This window comes from Thalassophryne amazonica, chromosome 12 (assembly GCF_902500255.1).
Source record: "Thalassophryne amazonica chromosome 12, fThaAma1.1, whole genome shotgun sequence".
NCBI lineage: Eukaryota > Metazoa > Chordata > Actinopteri > Batrachoidiformes > Batrachoididae > Thalassophryne > Thalassophryne amazonica.
The window spans coordinates 58,772,920-58,799,416 of NC_047114.1; the positions used below are offsets into that span (position 1 = coordinate 58,772,920).

General features: G+C 41.6%; 1 protein-coding gene across 3 annotated transcripts in view; it reads left to right on the forward strand.

Annotated features, from left to right (window-relative positions):
* Positions 1–26,497, forward strand: part of LOC117521849 (SPRY domain-containing SOCS box protein 4-like) — a 364,472-nt gene that overhangs the window by 196,934 nt on the left and 141,041 nt on the right. The window contains exon 1 of one of the 3 annotated variants that reach the window (XM_034183204.1): positions 17,529–17,626. The exons of 1 other annotated variant lie outside the window; for it this stretch is intronic. The gene's annotated coding sequence lies outside the window, so the exon portion shown is untranslated. Of the gene's footprint in view, positions 1–17,528; positions 17,627–21,331; positions 21,856–26,497 lie in introns of those variants that run through there. One more of the 3 variants, XM_034183203.1, reaches the window with a different exon arrangement.

Below are 26,497 nucleotides of genomic sequence, written 5' to 3' on the forward strand. Positions count from 1 at the left end.
TTGGGTTCTTTCATTTTGCTCAGAGTCAGCACAGCAAATCCTGTATGGATCTACAAGTTTTATTGGTTTATAATCTGTTCACAACTCCTGAAATTAATCCAGTTGGTTTTCATTCATCTGCTGAATTGTGATGCATTTACTTTGTTTCCTTCCTGGGAAAGCAACTACAAAATGCTTCATGTCCTGTAGTTAAGAAACCATAAAGGGTCTTTACTCCTGTGACATTAAGCAACACCAGTTCCAGTGAAGTTGGGACATTGTGTAAAATGTAAATAAAAACAGAATACAATGATTTGTAAATCCTCTTCAACCTATAATCAATTGAATACACCACAAAGACAAGATATTTAATGTTCATACTGATAAACTTTATTGTTTTTGTGCAAATATTTTCTCATTTTGAAATGGATGCCTGCAACATGCTTCAAAAAGATGGGACAGTGATATGTTTACCACTGTGTTACATCACCGTTCTTTCTAACAACACTCAATAAGCGTTTGGGAACTGAGGACACTAATTGTGAGTGTCATGATTGGGTATAAAAGGAGCATCCCCAAAAGGATCAGCTGTTCAGAAGCAAAGATGGGTGAGAATCACCACTTTGTGAACAACTGCATGAAAAAAATAGTCTAGTCCAGCTCTCCACAATTTCACTGATACTTACTGGACTGGTAAGCATTGAAAGCCGAGATAGACATGTCCAAACTTGTCCTCTGACACTCCGAAACGGAGGTGTTCCTTTGTCTCGCTTCCAAAGCGAATCGGTCTTTACGCGCGAAGCCTCCATGCGGCTTTCCATGACAAAATCTCTTGTTAAAAGTGAAATCTGCCGGAAAATGGCTGATGTCCAGCTCTTGTGATAACCAGAGAAAGAGCACACAACGGTCTCGTATCCACAGAGCCATCCGTTTAGAAATGGTCCGGTGGCTTGTGCCGCGTCATCGCAGCTCGGAGCGCGGCGCGCCGAGCATCCTTAAAGGGGTCCTTAAAGCTGTGGTAACAGTCCTTATTCTCTGTGAAGCCCGTAAAATTTTCACAGAAAGCCAGATAAATTTTTCGAATGGTTTCCAGGTGCCAGTCTCTAATAGCTTCTGAAAAAATTCTGATGGAAAAAAAGTCCTTTTCATTCCGCCATTTCCAGACAATGAAAATCTGACGAGGGGGCGGGACCACTCCTTCCCAAGGCGTGCTCACAGGCGAATGACGTCACCGACAGCGTGGAAAAACTCACGCATGCGCACGAGGGTTCAAGCATGTCTGAGGTAAAAACATATGAATGAAATCCATATAGTTTTTGAAAAAAATAAAAAGGACCGTTACTTTATTGACAGACCTCGTATACAACCCCTGGCAAAAATTATGGAATCACCGGCCATGGAGGATGTTCATTCAGTTGTTTAATTTTGTAGAAAAAAAGCAGATCACAGACATGACACAAAACTAAAGTCATTTCAAATGGCAACTTTCTGGCTTTAAGAAACACTATAAGAAATCAGGAAAAAAATTGTGGCAGTCAGTAATGGTTACTTTTTTAGACCAAGCAGAGGGGAAAAAAATACGGACTCACTCAATTCTGTGGAATAAATTATGGAATCACCCTGTAAATTTTCATCCCCAAAACTAACACCTGCATCAAATCAGATCTGCTTGTTAGTCTGCATCTAAAAAGGAGTGATCACACATTGGAGAGCTGTTGCACCAAGTGGACTGACATGAATCATGGCTCCAACACGAGAGATGTCAATTGAAACAAAGGAGAGGATTATCAAACTCTTAAAAGAGGGTAAATCATCACGCAATGTTGCAAAAGATGTTGGTTGTTCACAGTTAGCTGTGTCTAAACTCTGGACCAAATACAAACAACAGGGGAAGGTTGTTAAAGGCAAACATGCTGGTAGACCAAGGAAGACATCAAAGCGTCAAGACAGAAAACTTAAATCAGTATGTCTCAAAAATCGAAAATGCACAACAAACAAATGAGGAATGAATGGGAGGAAACTGGAGTCAACGTCTGTGACCGAACTGTAAGAAACCGCCTAAAGGAAATGGGATTTACATACAGAAAAGCTAAACGAAAGCCATCATTAACACCTAAACAGAAAAAAACAAGGTTACAATGGGCTAAGGAAAAGCAATCATGGACTGTGGATGACTAGATGAAAGTCATATTCAGTGATGAATCTCGAATCTGCATTGGGCAAGGTGATGATGCTGGAACTTTTGTTTGGTGCTGTTCCAATGAGATTTATAAAGATGGCTGCCTGAAGAGAACATGTAAATTTCCACAGTCATTGATGATATGGGGCTGCATGTCAGGTAAAGGCACTGGGGAGATGGCTGTCATTACATCATCAATAAATGCACAAGTTTATGTTGATATTTTGGACACTTTTCTTATCCCATCAATTGAAAGGATGTTTGGGGATGATTAAATCATTTTTCCAGATGATAATGCATCTTGCCATAGAGCAAAAACTGTGAAAACATTCCTTGCAAAAAGACACATAGGGTCAATGTCATGGCCTGCAAATAGTCCGGATCTTAATCCAATTGAAAATCTTTGGTGGAAGTTGAAGAAAATGGTCCATGACAAGGCTCCAACCTGCAAAGCTGATCTGGCAACAGCAATCAGAGAAAGTTGGAGCCAGATTGATGGAGTACTGTTTGTCACTCATTAAGTCCATGCCTCAGAGACTGCAAGCTGTTATAAAAGCCAGAGGTGGTGCAACAAAATACTAGTGATGTGTTGGAGCGTTCTTTTGTTTTTCAGGAAGAGAGGTAAAAAAAAATGTAAATAATAAATAAAAATTAAAAATTCAAATACTTAATTAAAAACAGAAGTAAAAGAATAGAACAGATAAAGATAAAGATAAGAGAGAGAATGCTTCACAGTCACAGGGAGACCATTCCACAGAGCGAGTGCATGATTAAAAAAAAGCTCTTTGACCCACTGACATAGAAAACCTGTAAAGCCTACTTTTAGTACAAAAAATTCACACGAGGTATCGATAAGGGAATTGATAAGGAATCGGATAGAGAAGCAGAATCGATAATGGTATCGATATCGATAAAATCTTATCGATACCCATCCCTAGCTTTGACACACTTTACTTTCATGACATCATTTGCCACCTTTCTTAACACACTGCAGCACTTGAGGAGCTCCTGAAATTATCACCTGCATATGCTGAATTCGGCATTCATGTGAAGCAGAAAAGCCACTGTGGGGTGCTGGAACTCAGTCCATGTAAACATAGTGACATTTTCCAGACCGTTTTCATTCTGTCCATGGAAAAATTGTATGAAAAACTGTATGAAAATTGAGGGACTTACATGATACCTCATTAGAATTGAGCGGCAAGGGAGAGACGCTTGACGAGTGTATTGTAGTCCAGAGAATGTGAGTCACAGCATTTGCCTTTGATGAAGGGAGATGAGGAAAGTTTGTGTTTAACAGCAAGAGGCAGAGAGGTTAAAAAAGTGGGATGGAAATGAAGTAGCATATCCTTGTTGGTACCTCCTGCTGCCTCTATTTGCCATCATTGATTGTACATCCGGGCTGAATTACTGCCTACCTGCTGTGCTTAGATGGCCGACTTCTACATCAATATATGTGGAACAGGCTACGAGTGCCTCTGTTTCAGCACGGGTTTCTTTATGCCAGCTGAATGTTTTTTTGTCCTCAAGTTTTCCTTTCATCACTTTCACATAGAGATGCGGGAAAATTTGTAGTTATTTATGGACTGTTCTGTGAGAAACATGAGCTTGTATTAGGGCCCCTTCACACATGGTACGAATGTGGATGAATTGCGCATGAAGCAGGAATCGTATGTAATACGTGTTAAATCGGAGCTGCCTCCAACGCCTCGTACACCTGTTGCTACAACTATTTGCGCACACCAATGGCTGAAAGACGCTGGTGTTTGCAAATAGTGGTGTGCACTCACAGTGGTGTGCACTGTGAGAGCCCATTCAATCCCTCTCACGGCAGGTTTTGGCCAAATTCCAGGTGACACACGAACATCTGACACCGCTCGCTTGGCACTTAGAAAATGTGTGCCGTTCCCGCCATTAGCACGACAACAGTCTGTGAAATTTGTCTAAGTGCCCCCACGACTGTGGAGTTGCCGAGTACACGTGGCGTGCCAGAGTGTCGGCTCCCCCCACAACACGTGTGCATGCGTGTGGTTTGCGCCCCCCCCAAGGCGAGGCACCTCTGATCACAGAGTGACACCTTGGTCTGTACGCTGAATTGACAGGGGGCGTGCCTGGCTGCCAACAGCAGCGGCTGTTGACAACTCTGGTCCTGGACATCACAGCTGCAGAACACATACCGTGTTTTGACGTACAAGTGTGTGTGCTTGCTGTCCTCACGTGGAAATACATAAAAAACATACACTCAACAAAAATATAAACGCAACACTTTTGGTTTTGCTCCCAATTTGTATGAGATGAACTCAAAGATCTAAAACATTTTCCACATACACAATATCACCATTTCCCTCAAATATTGTTCACAAACCAGTCTAAATCTGTGATAGTGAGCACTTCTGCTTTGCTGAGATAATCCATCCCACCTCACAGGTGTGCCATATCAAGATGCTGATTAGACACCATGATTGGTGCACAGGTATGCCTTAGACTGCCCACAATAAAAGGCCACTCTGAAAGGTGCAGTTTTTTCACACAGCACAATGCCACAGATGTTGCAAGATTTGAGGGAGCGTGCAATTGGCATGCTGACAGGAGGAATGTCAACCAGAGCTGTTGCTCATGTATTGAATGTTCATTTCTCTACCATAAGCCGTCTCCAAAGGCGTTTCAGAGAATTTGGCAGTACATCCAACCAGCCTCACAACCGCAGACCACGTGTAACCACACCAGCCCAGGACCTCCACATCCAGCATGTTCACTTCCAAGATCGTCTGAGACCAGTCACTCGGACAGCTGCTGAAACAATCGGTTTGCATAACCAAAGAATTTCTGCACAAACTGTCAGAAACCGTCTCAGGGAAGCTCATCTGCATGCTTGTCGTCCTCATCGGGGTCTCGACCTGACTCCAGTTCGTCGTCGTAACCGACTTGAGTGGGCAAATGCTCACATTCGCTGGCGTTTGGCACGTTGGAGAGGTGTTCTCTTCACGGATGAATCCCGGTTCACACTGTCCAGGGCAGATGGCAGACAGCGTGTGTGTGGTGTGTGGGTGAGCGGTTTTCTGATGTCAATGTTGTGGATCGAGTGGCCCATGGTGGTGGTAGGGTTATGGTATGGGCAAGCGTCTGTTATGGATGAAGAACACAGGTGCATTTTATTGATGGCATTTTGAATGCACAGAGATACCGTGACGAGATCCTGAGGCCCATTGTTGTGCCATACATCCAAGAACATCACCTCATGTTGCAGCAGGATAATGCATGGCCCCATGTTGCAAGGATCTGTACATAATTCTTGGAAGCTGAAAATGTCCCAGTTCTTGCATGACCGGCATACTCACCGGACATGTCACCCATTGAGCATGTTTGGGATGCTCTGGACCGGCGTATACGACAGCATGTACCAGTTCCTGCCAATATCCAGCAACTTCGCACAGCCATTGAAGAGGAGTGGACCAACATTCCACAGGCCACAATTGACAACCTGATCAACTCTATGCGAAGGAGATGTGTTGCACTGCATGAGGCAAATGGTGGTCACACCAGATACTGACTGGTATCCCCCCCCCCCAATAAAACAAAACTGCACCTTTCAGAGTGGCCTTTTATTGTGGACAGTCTAAGGCACACCTGTGCACTAATCATGGTGTCTAATCAGCATCTTGGTATGGCACACCTGTGAGATGGGATGGATTATCTCAGCAAAGGAGAAGTGCTCAATATCACAGATTTAGACTGGTTTGTGAACAATATTTGAGGGAAATGGTGATATTGTGTATGTGGAAAAAGTTTTAGATCTTTGAGTTCATCTCATACAAAATGGGAGCAAAACCAAAAGTGTTGCATTTAATTTTTGTTGAGTGTACGAGGTCTGTCAATAAAGTAATGGTCCTTTTTATTTTTTCAAAAACTATAGGGATTTCATTCATATGTTTTTATGTCAGACATGCTTGAACCCTCGTGCGCATGCGTGAGTTTTTCCACTCCTGTCGGTGACGTCATTCGCCTGTGAGCACGCCTTGGGAAGGAGTGGTCCCGCCCCTCATCGGATTTTCATTGTCTGGAAATGGTGGAATGAAAAGGACTTTTTTTCCATCAGAATTTTTTCAGAAGCTGTTAGAGACTGGCACCTGGAAACCATTCGAAAAATTTATCTGGCTTTCGATGAAAATTTTACGGGCTTCACAGAGAATAACGTCTGTTAGTACAGCTTTAAGGACCCCTTTAAGGACGCTCGGCACGGCACGCTCCGAGCTGCGACAACGCGGCAGAAGCCACCGGACCATTTCTAAACGGATGGCTCTGTGGATACGAGACTGTCGTGTGGTCTTTCTCTGGTTATCACAAGAGCTGGACATCAGCCATTTTCCAGCAGATTTCACTTTTAACAAGAGATTTTGTCATGGAAAGCCGCACGGAGGCTTTGTGCGTAACGACCGATTCGCTTTGGAAGCAAGACAAAGGAACACCTCCGTTTCTGCGTGTCAGAGGACAAATTTGGACATGTCCAGCTCTCCACAATTTCACTGATACTTACTGGACTGGTAAGCATTGAAAGCCGAGATAGACATGTCCAAACTTGTCCTCTGACATGCCGAAACGGAGGTGTTCCTTTGTCTCACTTCCAAAGCGAATCGGTCGTGATGCGCGAAGCCTCCGCGCAGCTTTCCATGACAAAATCTCTTGTTAAAAGTGAAATCTGCCGTAAAATGGCTGATGTCCAGCTCTTGTGATAACCAGAGAAAGACCACACGACGGTCTCGTATCCACAGAGCCATCCATTTAGAAATGGTCCGATGGCTTGTGCCGCGTTGTCACAGCTCAGAGCGTGGTGCACCGAGCGTCCTTAAAGGGGTCCTTAAAGCTGTACTAACAGACCTTATTCTCTGTGAAGCCTGTAAAATTTTCACCGAAAGCCAGATAAATTTTTCAAATGGTTTCCAGGTGCCAGTCTCTAACAGCTTCTGAAAAAATTCTGATGGAAAAAAAGTCCTTTTCATTCCGCCATTTCCAGACAATGAGAATCCGATGAGGGAGCGGGACCACTCCTTCCCAAGGAGTGCTCACAGGCGAATGACGTCACCGACAGGCATGGAAAAACTCACACATGCGCACGAGGGTTCAAGCATGTCTGACGTAAAAACATATGAATGAAATCCATATAGTTTTTGAAAAAAATAAAAAGGACCGTTACTTTATTGACAGACCTCGTATATCACTTTTTTGATGGGCTGGAAAGCGCTCACATTGACAGGCTGTCCCAGCTGAAACGGACCGTCAGTTCATGTGCAGGTGATCTGAATGTCACGTCGCAGGACTATATGACAAGCCAACAGTGTGACAAATATGCCACTTTCAGTCATGTATTAGCAGAAATGGTCAGTTATCACGGTGCTTTTTTCTCATTTAAAAAAAAAAATCCGCTTATGTCCTTGTTGATTTCAGGCATTTTTCTGGACCTTTTACAGAACAGCGATGGTATCGGAGAGGTAAAGTTTCTGTCTGGCAATCAGAGCTTTTATAAATTGCAGGTTCGAATCCCGTAGGTGGCATGTATTTTTTTTTTTTTCACAGCAGCTGCGCGATGTGGTTACACATGCTCCAACTGCTCAATTTCAATTTATTTCATTTATATATCGCCAAATCAACAAACTTGCCCCAAGGCGCTTCACACAAGTAAGGTCTTACCTTACCAACCCCTCGCACTCTGTTCCTGCTGCGACGGTTTTGTGCACGTGATGGTGTCATGCATGTCGCAGCGGTGTTGTAGTTCATGCCTGCCCGTTGGCTCGATGTTTTCGTGGTTTGCTCATACGAGCTGTTCCACCGTGATTCGCTCTGATTTGTACTTATTTGTACTATATGTGTGAAGGGGCCCTTAGAGATGTGCTGATAAGTTGTCCTTATTTTTTGCCTCGATCCTGATATAAGTCATTTAATATTGAGTATCTGATGATACAAGTCCCGACCGGACACTTGCATTTTTCTATATATTACACATACTGCAAGCACATTATTGTCAGTCCAGTGGATGTGATAGGCAAGTAAATAGTTCTGTAAAGTATTACAATCAGCCTTCAAGCTAAGCTAACTTTTATATATTAATTTATTTCATTTTTTTAATAGGGAGGGGTGGTTGCAAAGTGGTTAGTGTGCTTGGTTTCAATGTGGAAGGTCCCTGGTTCAAACGTCACCCCTGCCACACTTCATCATGAAATTGTGGAGTTACATCAGGAAGGGCATCTGACCTAAAACCTGTGCCAAATCGATATGCAGATCCACCTTGGATCTGCTGTGAAAACAAGGGAGCAACCAAAAGGACCAGTTATCCATCTTCATGATGAAGTGGTATAGAGGAGGATTTTCTTAAAAAGAAGACCTGAAAGTTTAGCTACAAATTGCCAGAAGGTACATCTGAGATGCAAGCCAAGATTTGATCTGATTTGGTGAAAGAAAATCCTTCTCTGCTGTACTCTACTATGAAGCTAAGAGTAGTGATGCAAAATGCAAAGCCTTGCATTGTGCACAGTTTCTCCAATCACAGCCACATAAGCCTATAACTTTTTCTGGGTTGTCTGGGTGTCTTGGTGGCTTTCCTTATTGCACAGTCACTCAGTTTTTGAAAACTGTCTACTCCATGCAGATTTACCGTAGAGTGCCACACTGTTTGTATTTCTTCATAATTGATGTAAATAAAACACAAAACATTTGAGTACAACTGTAGATCAAAAGGGCTTTTCAGTGTTAAAATCAAATATCCACTAAATCCGCAATATGGATCAGATGCAGATCAAACTTAGTCTGTTCATTGAGTGCCAGTTTGCACCTCGTTGTCACACATGAGAGTGATTGACAAACTTTAGATTGAGATATAATGCAAAATGTCCATCAAATGGGATTTCAATATTAATTTCAAATGTGCACAAAATTCACAGTCCAGCTCAGACTTTGTCAGGCGATAGTGAGTGCCAGTCTGCACTTCACTTTCAAATATGAGAGTGATTGGGGTATATTTGATTAAGATATGATGTAAAATATACATTAAATGGGGTTTTTAATGTTAAATTTAAATGGCCATAAAATCTGTAATCTGAATCAGATCCAGATCCAACATTGACATTTGGTAAAGGATACCATCCAACAAAATGCTCTCAAATATGAAAGAAATTCAGTCTTTTTTGACCGAGTTATAAATTTTTAAGTTTTCACCCCTGTTTGTTAGTTATTTGTTTATTTGCTTGTTTGTTTGTGAACAGCCCACAATTTTTCAGATATCGTTATGAAATTTTTACTGAAGATTCATATCCTGATAGGCAAGAACTAATTCAATTTTCAATGTCATAGGTCAAAGGTCAAAGTCAGGAAAAATCTTGAACGAATTTTCAAAAATTCATAATGCACGATTGCGTGCAAGTGCAGGGATCAAATTTGTGCAAGTGTCAAGCTGGGTTAACTGTCTCTAGAAATCTTTCTCCATCTTGCAACCTACCTGTGGGGCATTTACACTGATAACAGTCATCATCACCCCTTCAGTTTCCAACTTCTGGGTGCCCTATAAGTAAGGATTAAACAACGAGAAGCCGTGCATTACACGGTTTCGTGGTGTTACTCCGTGAAGTGCATTCAAACCGTGTAATGCACGGCTTCGAGTTTAATCCGCTTATACCACGGTCCCACACAGTGAGCTAACACACAAATATTTATTTAAGTTGACAGAACTTGATAAAAATGTGCGAGTATTTGGGACTATTTATGTTTTGTCTCTGACGCGTGAATCTGTGGGCTGCGCCGCAGCGGGCCGCTACACCGCCCCTCCTCTCTCTCTCTGCTGTGTCGCGCTGTGACAAACTCTGTCAAACAGGTCCAGAAACTACGCTCGCTGTAGAACCGTTCTCTTCTTCTTTCCCGTCTTCAATCCTGTCAAGTTCGTCTGATGTTAAATCTTTACGCCGTTGCTTTTGCTGTTCTTCTCGTTTGCTCTCCTCTTTCCGTTCCTCAAATGTTTTATTTTGGCCAACAATATTAAAATTCACTTGGAAATCCATGTTTATCGCGTTTCTGTCATTCACTTGTCAAAACACAGCTGATCTGCGCCAACTGTTTGGTCCGTTGCTTTGGTGACAACCAGAGCGGAGTGATTATTACAGTGATTTAACTCGCCGAACTACGTGTGCGTATATACGAAAATAATGCACACCAGTTAGACATCGAATTCTCACTGACCGTGGTATAATTGTTAAATAAATAAATGGTCTGTGTGAATTTGCTCAACTGCTGAAGTTGATCACAGTGTACCTGCACTTAGGGTTAACTTTTTTTTTGCTCAGTGTGTACTAATGGGTTGCTGAAAAGAGTTGTACTATGTCCTCTTTAAATGCCAGCACCCTGTACTATCCAGTAGTTATTAATAAAGAACAGCTTGGCTTTCAAAGCTGAATTTTATTAAACTGTGGATACGCAAATGCTTCCAGCTACAAAACAAACTGATTCATCACCCCCTGCAACAAAAGTGCAATTAAAACAGAAAGTTATGTATGTTATTACGTAATTGTTCCCCTAAATATTTATTTTTGTTTAGTGCTGAGATTTGGGTTTGCATTTAAATCAGCATTATTTAGGGGAAAAAAATTAATTTGAGAAAACAGTGAATTAGGATCGTGCCTCCCCCCTTGTTTATGATCACCTGGTCCAATCTGCTCATGCTTTTACAGCCATCTGTACACTGTAATTCTTCCTACTTTTTTTTTTTTTTTTTTTTTTTTTTTTGCTATTATAGTTTTTGCCATTTTTTAAAAAAATTCTCTTTCTCTGTGTCTCTCTTTACACTGAGGGTGCACATTTCAGACCCCCCTTTTCCTCCCACTCTTTTTTCTTCTGTGCTAATCTTCTCTCCTTCCATGCATCCATCTCTCTCTCTCTCCTCCCTGTCAGTCCTGCTCCCCTGGGCCATGTGGACAGTTGGATGGCTTTGTGTTTGACACGTGTGTGACAGGAGGCAGTGCAAGTGAACATGCATGCATGTATGCACACTCACACACGCACACATACACACACACACACATACATACACATACACAGATAAATGCACACCTCCGGTTTCTATTGTCAGTAAAATGCTCAGCTGTGAGACCCCCAGCCCTAATTCTTTCTAAGGGGGGGTGGGACAGAGACCCTGTTGTCCTGTAGATTAGTTTATGCAGGCGCGTATACACACACACAGACACACACACACACACACACACAATTTCATGGGGTCCCGTAAGTGTAAATGTGCCTTGAGGCAGAAAATCAGGGGGCAATTTACAGCGGGGGTCTGGCCGAGATGATGGGGGGATGCTCTGTGCATTGAATCCTCTCTTTGTAGCCCCATGTCAGACTTGCTTTGCTTTTCTTATTCGGGACAATAGAGTTTATTTTTTTATGGGATATAACATGTAACTGATCACTATACAGGAAGTTGTGCAGCAGTGTTGTTATCGTTCACATAGTGGACACTCATGTTGTATGTTTGAGGGACAGCACATTGTCTCATTTATGCCCCATTAACATATCTAAATATGTGGCAGAGGTGATCAGCAGGACATTAAATAATTCACAACAATATTATATATTTCAAAGTCCCCTCAGTATTTTTCATTATTGTTAAATATCTTTGCCGTGTCCTTTTGTCTAGAATTGTGTCTCGTTGGAACTATTCGCTACACTGCGTGAATGCAATGGTGTCTTTACGTATTTGTGTATAACATTGAGTATCAGACACAGATATGTAATTTTCCTATTTTACTATTTTATTTTTGTAATTTTATAATGAATGTAAAGGCAAAGCATCAAATTTTTGGAAGCTGTATATGAGGCCAATTCCATAATTGCATTGCTTCCATTTTAAATTGCATAGATATACAGTACTTTTAAAATAGTCAAGCTCGTGTTGTCCCTTGATAAAATATATAATCATGCAAGATGTGCTTTTGCATGTGCTCCAGCACCCCCCACCCACCCCCACAGTTCGTGGTAGTACAATCAATTTTTGTGATCACTGGTTTGATTGGAAGACTTTCAAAACTAGAACTCAGAAAAAGGAAAAATAAGCCTTTACTCCTGATTTATCAGATGCGTTGATTTTGTGAGCTTCTGTTTTAAACGTAAATTTAAATGGTTCAGTTTGACCTGGACAGTGACCATGTGTTTTGTTCAAACCAAATTTTGGTCCAGATTGTGGTCCGAGGCACATTTCACACCTGTTATATTGGTAGCACCAAACTCAAAAGTACAAAGTTAAGAATGTACATGTGAAAGCACCTTGCACATACTGTTTGAGAGTATGAAACAAAATGCAAACTGACTCAGTGGGTGTGTCTCATAGAGGAAACAGCAGTTCAGACAAGGACGTCTGTGATGTACGAGGTCTGTCCATAAAGTATCGTACCTTTTTATTTGTTTTTTTAAACTATATGGATTTGATTCATATGTTTTCACGTCAGACATGCTTGAACCGTTGTGCGCATGTGTGAGTTTTTCCACGCCTGTCGGTGACGTCATTTGCCTGTGAGCACGCCTTGTGGAAGGAGTGGTCCCGCCCCGTCGTCGGATTTTCATTGTCTGGAAATGGTGGAATGATTTGGGGTTTTTTTCCATCAGAATTTTTTCAGAAGCTGTTAGAGACTGGCACCTGGAAACTATTCGAAAAATGTATCTGGCTTTCGGTGAAAATTTTACGGGCTTCACAGAGAATAAGGTCTGGTAGTACAGCTTTAAGGACCCCTTTAAGGACGCGCTCAGCGCGCCGCGCTCCGAACTGCGACAACACGGCACAAGCCACCGGACCATTTCTGAGCTGATGGCTCTGTGGATACGAGACCATCGTGTGCTCATTCTCTGGTTATCACAAGAGCTGGACATCAGCCATTTTCCGGCAGATTTCACTTTTAACAAGAGATTTTGTCATGGAAAGCCGCGCGGAGGCTTCGCGCATCATGACCGATTCGCTTTGGAAACGAGACAAAGGAACACCTCCATTTCGGCATGTCAGAGGACAATTTTGGACATGTCTATCTCGGCTTTCAATGCTTACCAGTCCAGTAAGTATCAGTGAAATTGTGGAGAGCTGGACATGTCCAAACTTGTCCTCTGACATGCCGAAATGGAGGTGTTCCTTTGTCTCGCTTCCAAAGCGATTCGGTCGTGACGCGCGAAGCCTCCGCGCGGCTTTCCATGACAAAATCTCTTGTTAAAAGTGAAATCTGCCGGAAAATGGCTGATGTCCAGCTCTTGTGATAACCAGAGAAAGAGCACACGACGGTCCTAAACGGGGTCCTTAAAGCTGTACTACCAGACCTTATTCTCTGTGAAGCCCGTAAACTTTTCACCGAAAGCCAGATACATTTTTGGAATAGTTTCCAGGTGCCAGTCTCTAAGAGCTTCTGAAAAAATTCTGATGGAAAAAACCCCCAAATCATTCCGCCATTTCCAGACAATGAAAATCCGACGACGGGGCGGGACCACTCCTTCCACAAGGCGTGCTCACAGGCGAATGACGTCACCGACAGGCGTGGAAAAACTCACGCATGCGCACAAGGGTTCAAGCTTGTCTGACGTGAAAACATATGAATCAAATCCATATAGTTAAAAAAAAATAAAAAGGTACGATACTTTATGGACAGACCTTGTATGTCACTGAAAACTACAGCGGACTGTTTCATGCTTATACATTTTTCTTTAATCGTTTCGCCACACACACATAGAATGATGGTACTTTGAGTGTGGTTACATGAAACTGCAGCTGTTTCATTGTAAAAAGTAATTAAAGTGTTTTACACCACAGGACATTCTTAAACTTGCACCTGAGTGTTTGTGGAAACAAAGCCTCAGATTTCTTGCTATGTTTCAAACTTAAACCCTCCTTCTGTCTACCCTTGTGTGTTAGGTTAAGCCTATAGTCACTGCATACATTCCAAACCACTGACCCACTTCAGCCAGGCCTATCTAGAATAACAGCAAGTAAAGCCACCTTGACACTTGCACAAATTTGGTTCCCGCACTGGCATGCAATCTGGCATGCCAGAGAGTAAACTCGTCTCGTTGTAAACTGTTGTAAACTGTACATGAGCTGTGCGCTGCTTCGTGCAAGTACGCAAAGAAAGCTTTGAAATGTTCAAAATCTCTGGCACACATTACGTTTGTGAACTAAACATGAACATTGCACAATCTATTTGAAAACATTGTGTGTCACTGCGAGTCAACGCATCTCATTGCCGCAGTGCAGCACATCTGAGCGGTTATGATGAGATGTTACATCCACAGTAAACATAATTTTACAGATACATTAATAACTCATAAGAAGAAATGAAAATGCAATTATTTTACCAATCCATTAAAATATATTACAAAATAATTACCTTTGAGATGATCCCAAATGTATTTTCCACCTCATGAAGTACACGAGAAAAGCAGAAGCTGCAGATAATTTCTCTGTGATTCTTGGAATGATGAGGGATGGATTCATCAGCTAAGTTCTGAGAGCAAATGCGTTATCAGCTATGAAATAATTATTTTATATGACACGGCATCAAACAGGACAAAGTGCGACATCCAGCGGGACAAAGCGGGTTGCATTCGCATGACGAATTGTGCGGCAATGTGGGGATTAAATTTGTGCAAGTGTCAAGGTGCCTTAAGCCACTCATTCTGAATGAGGCCCAATCCCCGCTTTTAGTGTTTTGTCTGTGTGTATATGCTGAACAGTAATCAAAGTTCAGAAAAATTGAACAATTAAAGTTTTGTGGATCTACAGAAAAACCCCAGATCTTGGAAGAGATGTCAACAGATACAGGATCATAAAATATATGTCTTCAAAGTGTGGTCTACTTTACATCAACTGTATTTTTGGGATTTATTTGTGTTGTCTTGTGTGGAAGACGATGTAACCTTTTTTAAGTCACAAAAAAATTGATGCATTGATTAGTGGTCTGGAAACCAACTGCACTGATAAAACAATGTTAATTCTAAACATTTAATAATGGGATTTTTTCTTGTTTTTTTTTATATATACAAACAACAGTGACTTTGATATCCACCAGACCAAGCCTTTGGATATGAAAGCAACTGTCAAACAAGTTCATTTAAGGTGCATGTAACTTCAACACTTCCTCCTGATTTTTTATGATGCATGTGATTATAAAATTATTCTCTGTGTCAAACCCAAATCCAGCAGATGGTAGTGTTCACAGGTGGAAGATTGATCTATGCTTCTTATCCCCTTCTGGCTGATACGCCTGGATCTCATTCTGTCTTGTGCACACATCCATTCGTTACATTTTTCTTTCAACACTATAACTTATAGACACTTTATCCATTTCATTCCAAAATTTTTATGCATAATCATATGCTATGTTTTGTCAACCCATGAACCTTTGGGCCATCTATCAGCCAAGATTTCTGCAGCAGAGCCACTTCAAACACTGTCGTCTGTACATTATATCATTATTGAATAATGTCAATAATCTGTGCAATTTTATCTTTATTATACCATTTGAATGTGAAAACGTAGATGATGACAGGTTTTTTTTTTTTGAGTTATAGTGTTAGAATGAGGAGGGGATAGAGTCATTCATTTCTCTATCTATTCAGTACATATTACAGGATACATGCCTAGGCTTTTCCAGGCCTTTGGAAAAATTTTGGAGTTGAATCAGTCTTGCGTTGATTCACTGAGTCATTTTTTAGGTTTTCAATTGAATCCTCCTGGGTTGAATTGATACCCTGCCTGAATACAGCTGTCCACCTTGCTAACTGTAGTGTATCATGTAAAATAATGATTTTCATTTTCTCGCAATGTTCTCGATTGCATGTTTCCTTTTGAGAGATGCTGCAGAGCTGCAGGCATGTAATGTATCATGCCATGGTAATGCTATAGTGAGAGAGGGGCTGTTGTTTCCCTGGTGGGCTCACCACTTCTCGGAACAGGAAGTCCTGACAGGAAGTGAACTGGCTGCGTCAGTCCTCTCGACTACACACACTGGAGCCTGTTTCAACAACTGCACATGTGATTGGGTACAAATGAACATGAGTGCGTGTATGTTTTTGTAATTTCTCCTTAAATGCACCACTAAGGTAAAAAGTTCTTGTAGTTGAAGAGAAGAATGGTTGTGCACATGTGAATTCTTGGACACTTTGTTCATTTCCTCTGTTTTATGAATGGAGTGATTTATGTATGGAAAAAAAATCCCTCAGACCACTCAAGGCCAAAAAGTGATCTTAGTCACTGTGTCACTTGAGAGCCAAGTTATGAGGCAAGGTGCACGTTTGGCAGACAGTACAGCGTGATGACGAGAACTTCCAGACAACAGGGAGAGGAAATAAGCAGGTCAGAACCAAGCAGGTCATTTCCCAGACAGGGGTACACACTGCTGTCCATTAAAGTATAAAATTGCGTCAGTATTACTGGTATTAAAAACAGCTCAGCAGACAGAAGGAACACGCTGTTCCTGCAAACATTGAATATTGTGCAGTCAGCTCATAATGCAGTTGATACACAATGTTAGGATCACAGTTTGAAACAATATTGACAATAACAATATTTAACAACTGTCAGTATTGTTGTATCTGAACATAGAAGCTTATTCTTCAGGGTCTGTGACAAGAGGACTGTTGTAGCCAGTTTTTGTTGTCATATTCTGGGCAGAAGGCAAATTATACATTGATAGTTGGGGAGTAGTTAATATTAGGGTAGATAAAATGTTCATGTGAGCCCAGTCTCGTGCGAATTCACTCAGCAGTCATACTCATGGTTACACATTACAAATCATCATCCAAACTTTTATTTGTGGTCCAGGTTTGCCCGTTCTAGCTATTTTATTCACTAACAAATGCAGCCTGTGCTTTATAGAGTTGAAAAACAGCTTAATGCTCAGAAGTCAACACCGCAGGGCATTGTGAATGTCTCTGAGAATGTGTGGACCCACCCCCTGCTCCATGATGGCACTGATCAACATTATTTTAGCTTGCTCTGCACTAGAGAGTTCGATAAATGGAGAAGAAATTTACATGGTTTAGTATGGACAGAGTAGAGCAGGTAGCTCAGTGGGTAAGGAGCTAGTCTGCCAAACTGTAGACCTGGGTTTGAATCCCACTCATGCTACCTGTCTGTGTCCTTGGACACATTGTCTTAGTCCACCTAGCTGTAAACGGGAAATGGCCTTGGCCTGGGAAGTAACCTGGGAAGTATCTGACGTTCGTCCCATCCAGGTGGGAGTTGTAGACTCTCATCTGCTTGACGCTGCGGACTCCAAAGATAAGCACAGTCACCAACGGGCCTCAAGGCCGATACAGGACTTTACTTTCTTCTTAGTATGGACAGAGATATTTTTACATATGACATGTGCTTTTTGCTTGAGGTGGCAGCTTCACAGTGTGCAACATTAACGTGGACCTGGGTTAGTGAAGAGCAGCACTGGGGAGGATGGCTTGGCTATGGTAAGTGGCTAACTGTATAATTGGTCATTTTAAAAACTTTCTTTATATTTACTGAGGTAAACATGCAGACATTTATCTCCTTAGGGATCCTCTCCATGCTATTGGATACTTCTAATGACATTTTTGCTCATTCAATGTTGACAAGAATCAGTTTTTGAGTGTTTTAAGTCATTACATTACCATATTTGTCTGACTATAACTCGCCCTTTTTTAACGTGTTTGGCTGCTTATGTAACTTATATTTTTAAATGTTTCATGTTACAAAAATCTACTTCATTATCATCTTCAGCAACTAGATGGCATTATTTGCACACGTGACAAGCTGCTCCTGTACAGTGGATTGCAAAAGTATTCATCCTCTTGGTATTTCACACATTTTAATTTGTTTATGGCATTTCAAATACAAAAAGTAAATCAGGTTTCTCAATATAAAAATTTCTAAAATTATGTTTCTTAGACTCAAACTGAAAGCAAATCTCTACAACTTGATATAGTTGTAAATTAATTAAAAAATATAAAAGCCAAGATGAGGGTAGCATAAGTAATGGGCCACTTTGGTATAATATTTTAAATAATACATTTTATTGCCAGTTTTCTTCAGACAAGTCAGGGATGGATATATGAACATTTCCAAGTCACTGAATATGTCTTGACTTTATTTACATCAATTATGAAGAAATCAAACAGTATGGAACTCTATGTTAAATCTGTGTGGAGTAGACAGTTCTCAAAAACTGAGTGACTGTGCACAAAGGAGAAGAGTGGGGAAAGACACCAGACACCCAGACAACCCAGAAGAGGATATAGCTTCTCTGGCTGTGATTGGAGAAATTGTGCATAGTGCATGTTTTGCATTTTGTATCCCCCGTTATACATCTTCATAATAAAGTGTCACAGAGGAGGGTTTTATTAAAAAGAAGACCTGAAAGTTCAGCTACAATTTGCTGTAAGGTGCATCTGAGATGCAAGCCTAGATTTAATGTTTTGGAAAATCCTCCTCTATAACACATGGGATCCTGTTTCTGGGGCTCACATTGACTGTGGCTCGCCCTGTGTTTACACACTTACTGAAGTCAAATAATGCTGGGACTGCATTGTCTGTTAACAGGTTTTTTGGTTTAGAACTGATGAGCTCTGCTCGAAAATATATTTCATAGCAGTTCCGCTCAAAATATTCAATACACAATTTTGACAGCCTGGTAACAGGTGGGTTTCATTGTGTTTAGCCACTGCCCGAGCCTTTCCTTATTTTTCAGCAGTAGCCTATGATAACTAACATTCTTTCTTCTGTATCCCTCGTTAGTGCACCTGGGAGCCATGCAAAACACCCCATTTTCCCTAAAACGCTCTTTTACTTTTTCTCACTTGCACATAGAATTTGGTCCTAATAGGAATACTTCATAAAATTTCTGACGAATCAAATGTATTCATTATAATTTTTTATTTTATTAATTTATTAGTTATCAAAAATAAAAAAAGTCATAAGAAGGGTGGGAAATGCATGTTTTTATTATCTTTGTCAGAAAAAATAAAAATTATACCAACTGCTGTAAAACAAGAAGATCTGAATGAGGAGAATGTGCTGGATCTTAGAGAGTGAAACTAATAAATGTTCTCAAACTGAAAGACCACATTCTTGAATCAAGATAGGGAATAACCTTCATAATCTCTTGAAAAAAGAGAGGGAATAACCATCATACTATTCTGTACTCCACTTGTTTGCACTTTATGGGACAGCCAGAACTGCAATGAGAAGGACAGTGAGGTTAATGTAAGGGTAACTTACATTTAGTGAGGTAAACATGCGCACATTTAGCTCCACATTGATGTTTGATCTGTTCAGTGGCAACCACAAGCAGTTTATTCTTGACTTCTTTGCACTTCTTATAGCAGCATTATCTTGTTGAATGAAGCAATTGCACCATGTTTCAAAAATTTTTAATTCTCCACCACCCCACCCCCAGTACTCCCATAATTCGAACCGTGGTTCTAGGTTCAGTTTATAGTGTGTAGTGTAGGTTATACATTTCTTTATTGAGTTCTTTTAAATTTTTTAAAAATTTTATTCACATTGCAATCCTTTTTTCTGGTGCATGATTATGCACTGTGCAAAGCTTTTAGGTACTTTTGATGTGCTTCTTTTAAAAAGCAATTAAGATCTGATAAATGCCTGATATTTATTCATCAATATAAAGATGTAATGTATGACCATTCACTTTTAAAAATACACAATATTTTTCAGGTGATCTCCTGTACTTTATAAGACTATAGCATTTAAAGAAATTTTATTTTAATTTAAACATAATCACATTAAGCATTCTGTTCATCAGCAACTGTCTGTGTTGTCATGTACCCAGTAGGGGAAAAATATTTTTTTTACTGTTTTGAAAATTGCATTTGTAAATTGGGCAGCACAGTCTTGTTTGAGGGCGGCACTATAGGGTTAAAATACGATGCATATGACGCAATAATTCTACGTCCGGGGACAGCCCTCGTATGTCCCTCATCAGAAACATGGCACTTTCTCTTTTTTGGCAAATTACACTGCAAACAAAGTGAAAATTTAAAGAAAAAGTGACGATGCAGTGGAAAGCGGACATGTGTTGCAGTTTGTTTATGACCTGGAGCTCAAACATGTCAAGGCGGTGGTGCAGGCAAGAGGCCGCAGCTACTCTGGCTAGGTGTGTAGGCTAAAACTTACCGACACAACCTCTCCCATTTGCCTCGTCTTCCCTTCTCCACTGGGAACCAAAAAAACTGCACTTTTCACGACTGCTTCGGTAATTGCAGCCGAAAACAAAAGCGTACTTCATCTTTCCATGTGAAATGATGCTGTGGATGTGTTGCGCAACAGCAGGTTATCCCGGAAGTGGTCAAATCTCGTGATATCATGCAAGGATTCAAAGGAGACTGCTCTGCCCTATTGATATTTCGTTACTTTGTTTTATTAAAAAAAGGTTCGATTTTTGTTGGAAGAGAAATGTTTGTTCATTTTCTAAACCTGCTTAGTCCAGTTAAGTGTCACAGGAGTCTGGAGGCTATCCCAGCAGTCAATGTGTGAGAGGGGAGTACACCCTGGACATATCACCAGTCTATCACAGGGCGAGCACACAGATAGACAAACACGGTCTCACACACACATATGGTCAGTTTAGAGTCATCAGTTCATCTAACCTGCATGTCTTTGGAAATGGGAAGAAGCTGGGAACTCATGCAAACACAGGGACATGTGAACTCAACACAAAAAGGACCACATCAGAAGGAAACCTGTGATCATCTCGGTTTAAGGCAACAGTGCTAACCACTAAGCCATCATGCTGCCTAGATAGGAATGTTTAGACTTTTCATATTTTACTTTCTGTCAACACTGATACCCTTATCAGTGTTGACAGAAAGTCAAATTTGAGAAAAAAAAAAGGGGGGGGATCCCATCAAACACATTTTTAAGGTGCCTGAATCTTTTGCACATCACTGTATATTAGATTTTTTTTATTATTATTTGTTTTTAGCCTTGCTGTTTATATGCTTGAGACACATGGCATCCTTCTGTTTGATGCCAGATACCCTGCTTGTGCACCTCATGTGGCATGTGTACAATTTAGTGTGTGTGAACATGTGTGGTGTTGTGTGCCTGAGAGGGAGGCGGGGTTGGGTTTGGTTGGTCGGCTCGGTGTGACTCCTTTGAAAGAAGGGGGGAGGCATGAAAGGGAGGAGGGAGGTAAAGCGGGTGTTTCTCTCAGCTGCCTGCAGGTCTGGTTGCTGCCGGTAACTTTGCCTGTTGAGATCAGAAGAGATCGCGTTTCAACCATAAAGTTCTCTCTGTCTCTCTCGGAAAGACCGATGTGGAGCCGAAGCTGAAGTGCTGCCGAGCTGTAGTTGTCAGAGAAGGACGTCTTGATGAGACTCTCTTGGAGACGCAATGTAGAGCTGGCGCATCATAGTGTTGGGTGAGGAAGAAGTGAGAGTCTCAGGACAGATAAGCTCAAGGGAAGAGAAAAGCGACAGAACAAGAGAGGGTGAGTGGTGGGCAGCTCTCTGAGGGAAGTTGGAGTCACGTTCTCGTTCTGTGCGTTGGACTTGCTGGTTTCTTTTCAGTGCTTTTTCCTCCTGCCTCCTGTATTCGTCTCTGCTGAGGGGTGGAGTGAGTTTGGACGGCCGCTTGGATTTGACCATGGACTTACAGATAGCGACACGCAGCGAGAGATGAGAGCAGACCGTAGAGGTTCACTGTAAGCAGCTTGTTGTTCTGTGTTGTGTGCAAGATGTAGCGTGTCACTGCTGATATTTCACTGAAAGTAAATAAGTAGATTTGAGTGGATGCCTACTGCAGTCAGAGAAATGTATGTTGCACTGGGAGCTTTGTGATAGCTTATCCAGAGATGACAGCAAACACACGTGAGGTTAAAAGTAGGTGTAAGCACTGCAATTAGTTGTGGATTTTTTTTTCTTTTACAATAAACTAGCGCATTGCCCGTGGGGATCCATGGGTTCTAGACTGGGTATTGTTTATAAAATAGGTAGCTGACATTTTTTTAATGGTGGTGATAAATTATGCAGTGTCTACAATGATTTTAACTGAAAGTTCAAGAAATTAAAATGAGAGCCTTTTGTGAATAATTGTGTTTATTATTTGGCACATTTAGTTGATGTCATGTTTTACAACTGGCAAGGTTCAGATATTTCCTTTGTTCAGGGCTTGTCTGGTTACCAGAGACTGATTAATGGTGATATCAATGTCCATTGTTCACTGTTGTTACGTAATAGCCCTAATTTCTCCAAAAAGTATTAGTCCTATCGACTTTCCATTTACACGTTCATCCTTGACCCAAAATCCATAAGTATACAAAATGGCAAATGTCTCACCCCAGTTTCTCCATGATCAAAGTTACACACATGTACACAGAGGCCACTTCACTTTTAATATATAGATAAGATCAGCCTGCACAGTTTATACTCTGAACAGTTTCTCCTGTTGATGCTGCTACCAACTCTCTCCTCCTCACTCCCTCTCCCCCTTTTGCTCATTTTCTGTCATCTTTAATTCTCTTAATGGTCCAGAAGCCTCAGCTGCAGCTGGGACACCCCCTCCTTTGTGTGTGCTGTGTGGTAGAAACAGACTTGTGAGTCCTGGGATAAGCTAGTCGAGGATTTCCCCTGCTCATACACAATAATAGGATATATCCTGCTTTCTATTTTTAAACACGCAGTTTGTCTATACATTACAAAGAGCTCTAATCTGGCTGCTGGGTTGGTGCTGCCTGCTGCAGCCTTCTCATACTGTTTAGTCTGTGGTTGGTTGGTTTGGGGTGGGAGGGTGTTTGTGTGTTCCATCCTGGGATAGACAGATAGCAGCTCTCCTTTCTGACTTTATCCTTTTTGTTTTGTCAGCTGCTGACCCCCCTCTCTCGCTCTCTGTCTGTCTCTCTCTCTCTCTCTGTCCCCCAGCTACTCCATTGTTTGCATTTCTTTCACTCCCTTTTGTCGAATCCACACAGCTTTGCTTCCAGAGTTCCTCCCCTGTCTGTTTTTGTGGTTTGTGCCACTACTGAAACAGTCTTAAACCTGGGTCCCACCAAATAATGAAGGATGAAGAAGGAGCCACGCATGGGCGTGTCAGCGATTATTCGAAGAATGACGCACATTTTCATCTATCACGTATCCGCTATGAAGGTGCCTCTGTGTGCCTCTCTGTACCCCGCATGTGCCACGTAGCAGCCTCTAGTGAGCCACGACCGACCTGTCATTAGAGCCTCAAATGGCTCGCATCAGCCACATTAAGCCACGTAGTGCCATGATAGCGCCATGATAACACCATGTTGGCGCACGTTTAGACATGGGTTTGGTCCAAACCTCCAGCCCTCCCACACCTGGTCCCTTTAAAATATGGGTTTCAATTCACAGATTCACAGCAGCATTTAAAATGTCACATTTTTTTAAATGCAGTCCAAAAATAGACGCTCTAGTACAGTCACTGCGATTGTGCGCTGTGCGCCAGCTGCTGTCCACCTGTATGGCACCAGACCAGCTAGAAACGAACCACAGGTTCCTGGAGAGCCGCCTCTGTGGTCCTCACTGGCTCCGCGGCTTGCTGGCTTTACTTCTTCTGCGGCTTAAACACACACCATAATCGCACTATAAACTTTGTGTTCGCCATTTATTCTGCAAAATGGCTCTTTTGCGCGCACGCCGCTGTTCCATTCTTGGACAGCCGCCTCTGTGCTCAGTCTCACTGGCTTAAAATCCATCTGTGGCTTGCTGGCTTATTTTTTCCCTGACTTTAAGCACAGTCATTTTTACACTGTGCTCACTTTTAATTTTGTGTTCGTCCGTTTATTTCTGCAAAAGTGCTCTTTTGCGCAGTGCCATTCTGCATACCGAATGAGGTGGCCGCTTTATTATATACACCTGTGGATCATTTCCCCCCCCCCCCCAAAAAAAAAAAAAATATATATATTTCTTTATTTCTTTCGCAGCTTACAAGTCACCATGATACAACTTTTAACTTTGTGTTATGTCTTCAAAATTGGTCTTTTGCACGCTCTCCTCTTGTGTTGCCGCACAGCTCTGCTCTGCTATAGCGGCTTCACTGGAGTTATTATATTCCATGGCTTTAAACACACATCCACTTTCACGCAGTCACCAAATTTTAACTTTGTGTTTGTCTAATATTGACTGAAAATTCACTCTTTTGTGAGCTGGTGTTCTGCCTAAATGCTTGTTTGAAGCGTGATGATGAGTCACTGCCTCAGTGTGTCAGTGCGCACACACAGCGGAGCGCATGTGATCCATTAGCAAGATATTAAATCAACATACTTTTACATACAACAGACATCAACATACAACAGACATACTTTTACAGCTAGGAACTGTTTTATCAAGCTATAAAAAACCATTAAAAATAGTTACCTTAAGCTGTTCAACATGGAGCAGGAAAGAGAGGAAAAAAAGCGTCCAGATGAAACAGTCCTCTGTGATTCCAGAAGTGATTAGAGGTGTTTTCAGCATCCAAGGTTTGGCAGAAATGATTAATCCGCTACAAAATAATTATTTTATATAGAGTCCAGCGCACAGAGCAGGTGGAATTGTGTGCGCAAGAGGAGAGCCGCTCCAAAAATAGCCTCTCAGGTCCTGCGAAGCTGCCAGGCGCACGGATAATGGGCTTTTAGCAGACTCGTAAGCGCCACGCAAATGCCTCTAAGTCATCGCAGTAACTCGTACACAAACTGTGCCACGCTGTTGTTGCTAAATTTTGAACTTCTTGAAATTAGCGCCACGCTCAGAGAGAAGCCTCATTAACTGAAGATAATGCCTCTAAGAGCCACTCAGAGTCATGAAACTCCCACGATAGTTGAAGAAACCCTCTCGTAGCAAAGAAAACATGCTGCGTGGCTCCTTCTTCATCCTTCATTATTCGGTGGGACCCAGGCTTTATAGAGTTTTGGCGTTATCGCATCAGATGTGACATAAGTTTTTGCAATGTGGAATGATCAGAGAAACATGCAGCCATTGATAAGAGGAAACAATAGTATTTGAAACATACAGTTCTGATTGAGTGAAATGTTTGGAACCAGTTTCCAACTGAAACCTGTTCAAGATTTCCATCCCAATGTGTTTAACTGCTCTATCACGGAGAGCATCCTCACATACAGCCTCTGTACGTGGTTTGCCAGCTGGACTGTGTTAAACAGGAAAGAGCTCCAGAGGGTTACCAAAATAGTAGAGATCACTGGGTGCCCTCTACCCACACTAGGGACCGTCATGACTCTTACCGTCTCAGGAGAACCAACACCATCCTAAAGGACTCATCTCACCCTGGCCACTTTATTGAGCTACTGCCATCAGGCAGACCTACAAGCCATTAAAGCAAGTACAAAGGTATTGAAAAAACAGTTTCTACCCGACTGCTGTTAGAGAGATGAATGCCACTGGTATACAAATAATGAATGTTTATGAGTTCCAATGGTATGAATATTTCATGAGGTTGAAAGCTGGAACATACCATTCAACAAGGTGAAGCCGAGTTGAATGGTTTGTTCCAGCTTTCACCGAATTAAATATTCGTTCCATTGAAAGAATGTAAAAACATTCATTATTTGTTTTTATATAACGGCTAAAATAGATCTTGTCATTTGATATTTTATTAATTTATAAACAACCAGAAAAGGGAACTTACTTACATTTTGGTGTTCCACTGCTGCGAAAGTCCCAAATTGTGACTTGTAGTCCATTGATGCAGTGCAACTGACTTCACACTTCCATAAAAAAAAAAAAAAATGTGTCATTCCTAAATTCAGCCAAAAATAACATCAGCTTTTTCATCTGAAACAGTTCTTCATGCATCCAGATGGCTTATAGCTGAGTGGATTTTGTGTGTGTGTGTGTGTTGCAAGAATTAGCAGCGTCAGTTAGCTCAATCAACTCGTCTCGGTAGAGTCGTTGTCCCCTGCGCGCGCACACACACAACTGGGTCGGCGCTTGTGCACGCATGTACTACCCCCCAAAAAAGACTGTGTACAATCCTCATTGCAAACGAAAAAAAAATCACATCAGAAATTAGTCCAGTTTTTCATTCTGACTTCCTGCTAACAGCCTCCAGACAGCACAGTGGATTTGTTTTGTGTGTGCATACACATGCAACGTTTTTGTGTGTGTGTGGGTTTGTGTGTGTGGAGTTTGTGTGGTGTGTGTGGTGCGCGCGGTGTGTGGAGTGCAATGGTACCAGACGTATGGAAAAAAAAATTGTACTCCAAATGAACCAAACTGCACTCTAAATGCAATGCAACACAAATGGGATGAATAATCCATGTCATGGGACATACAATCCACCAATCATATGACAAGGATCCACTCAGCTGTTATAAAACCAAATAG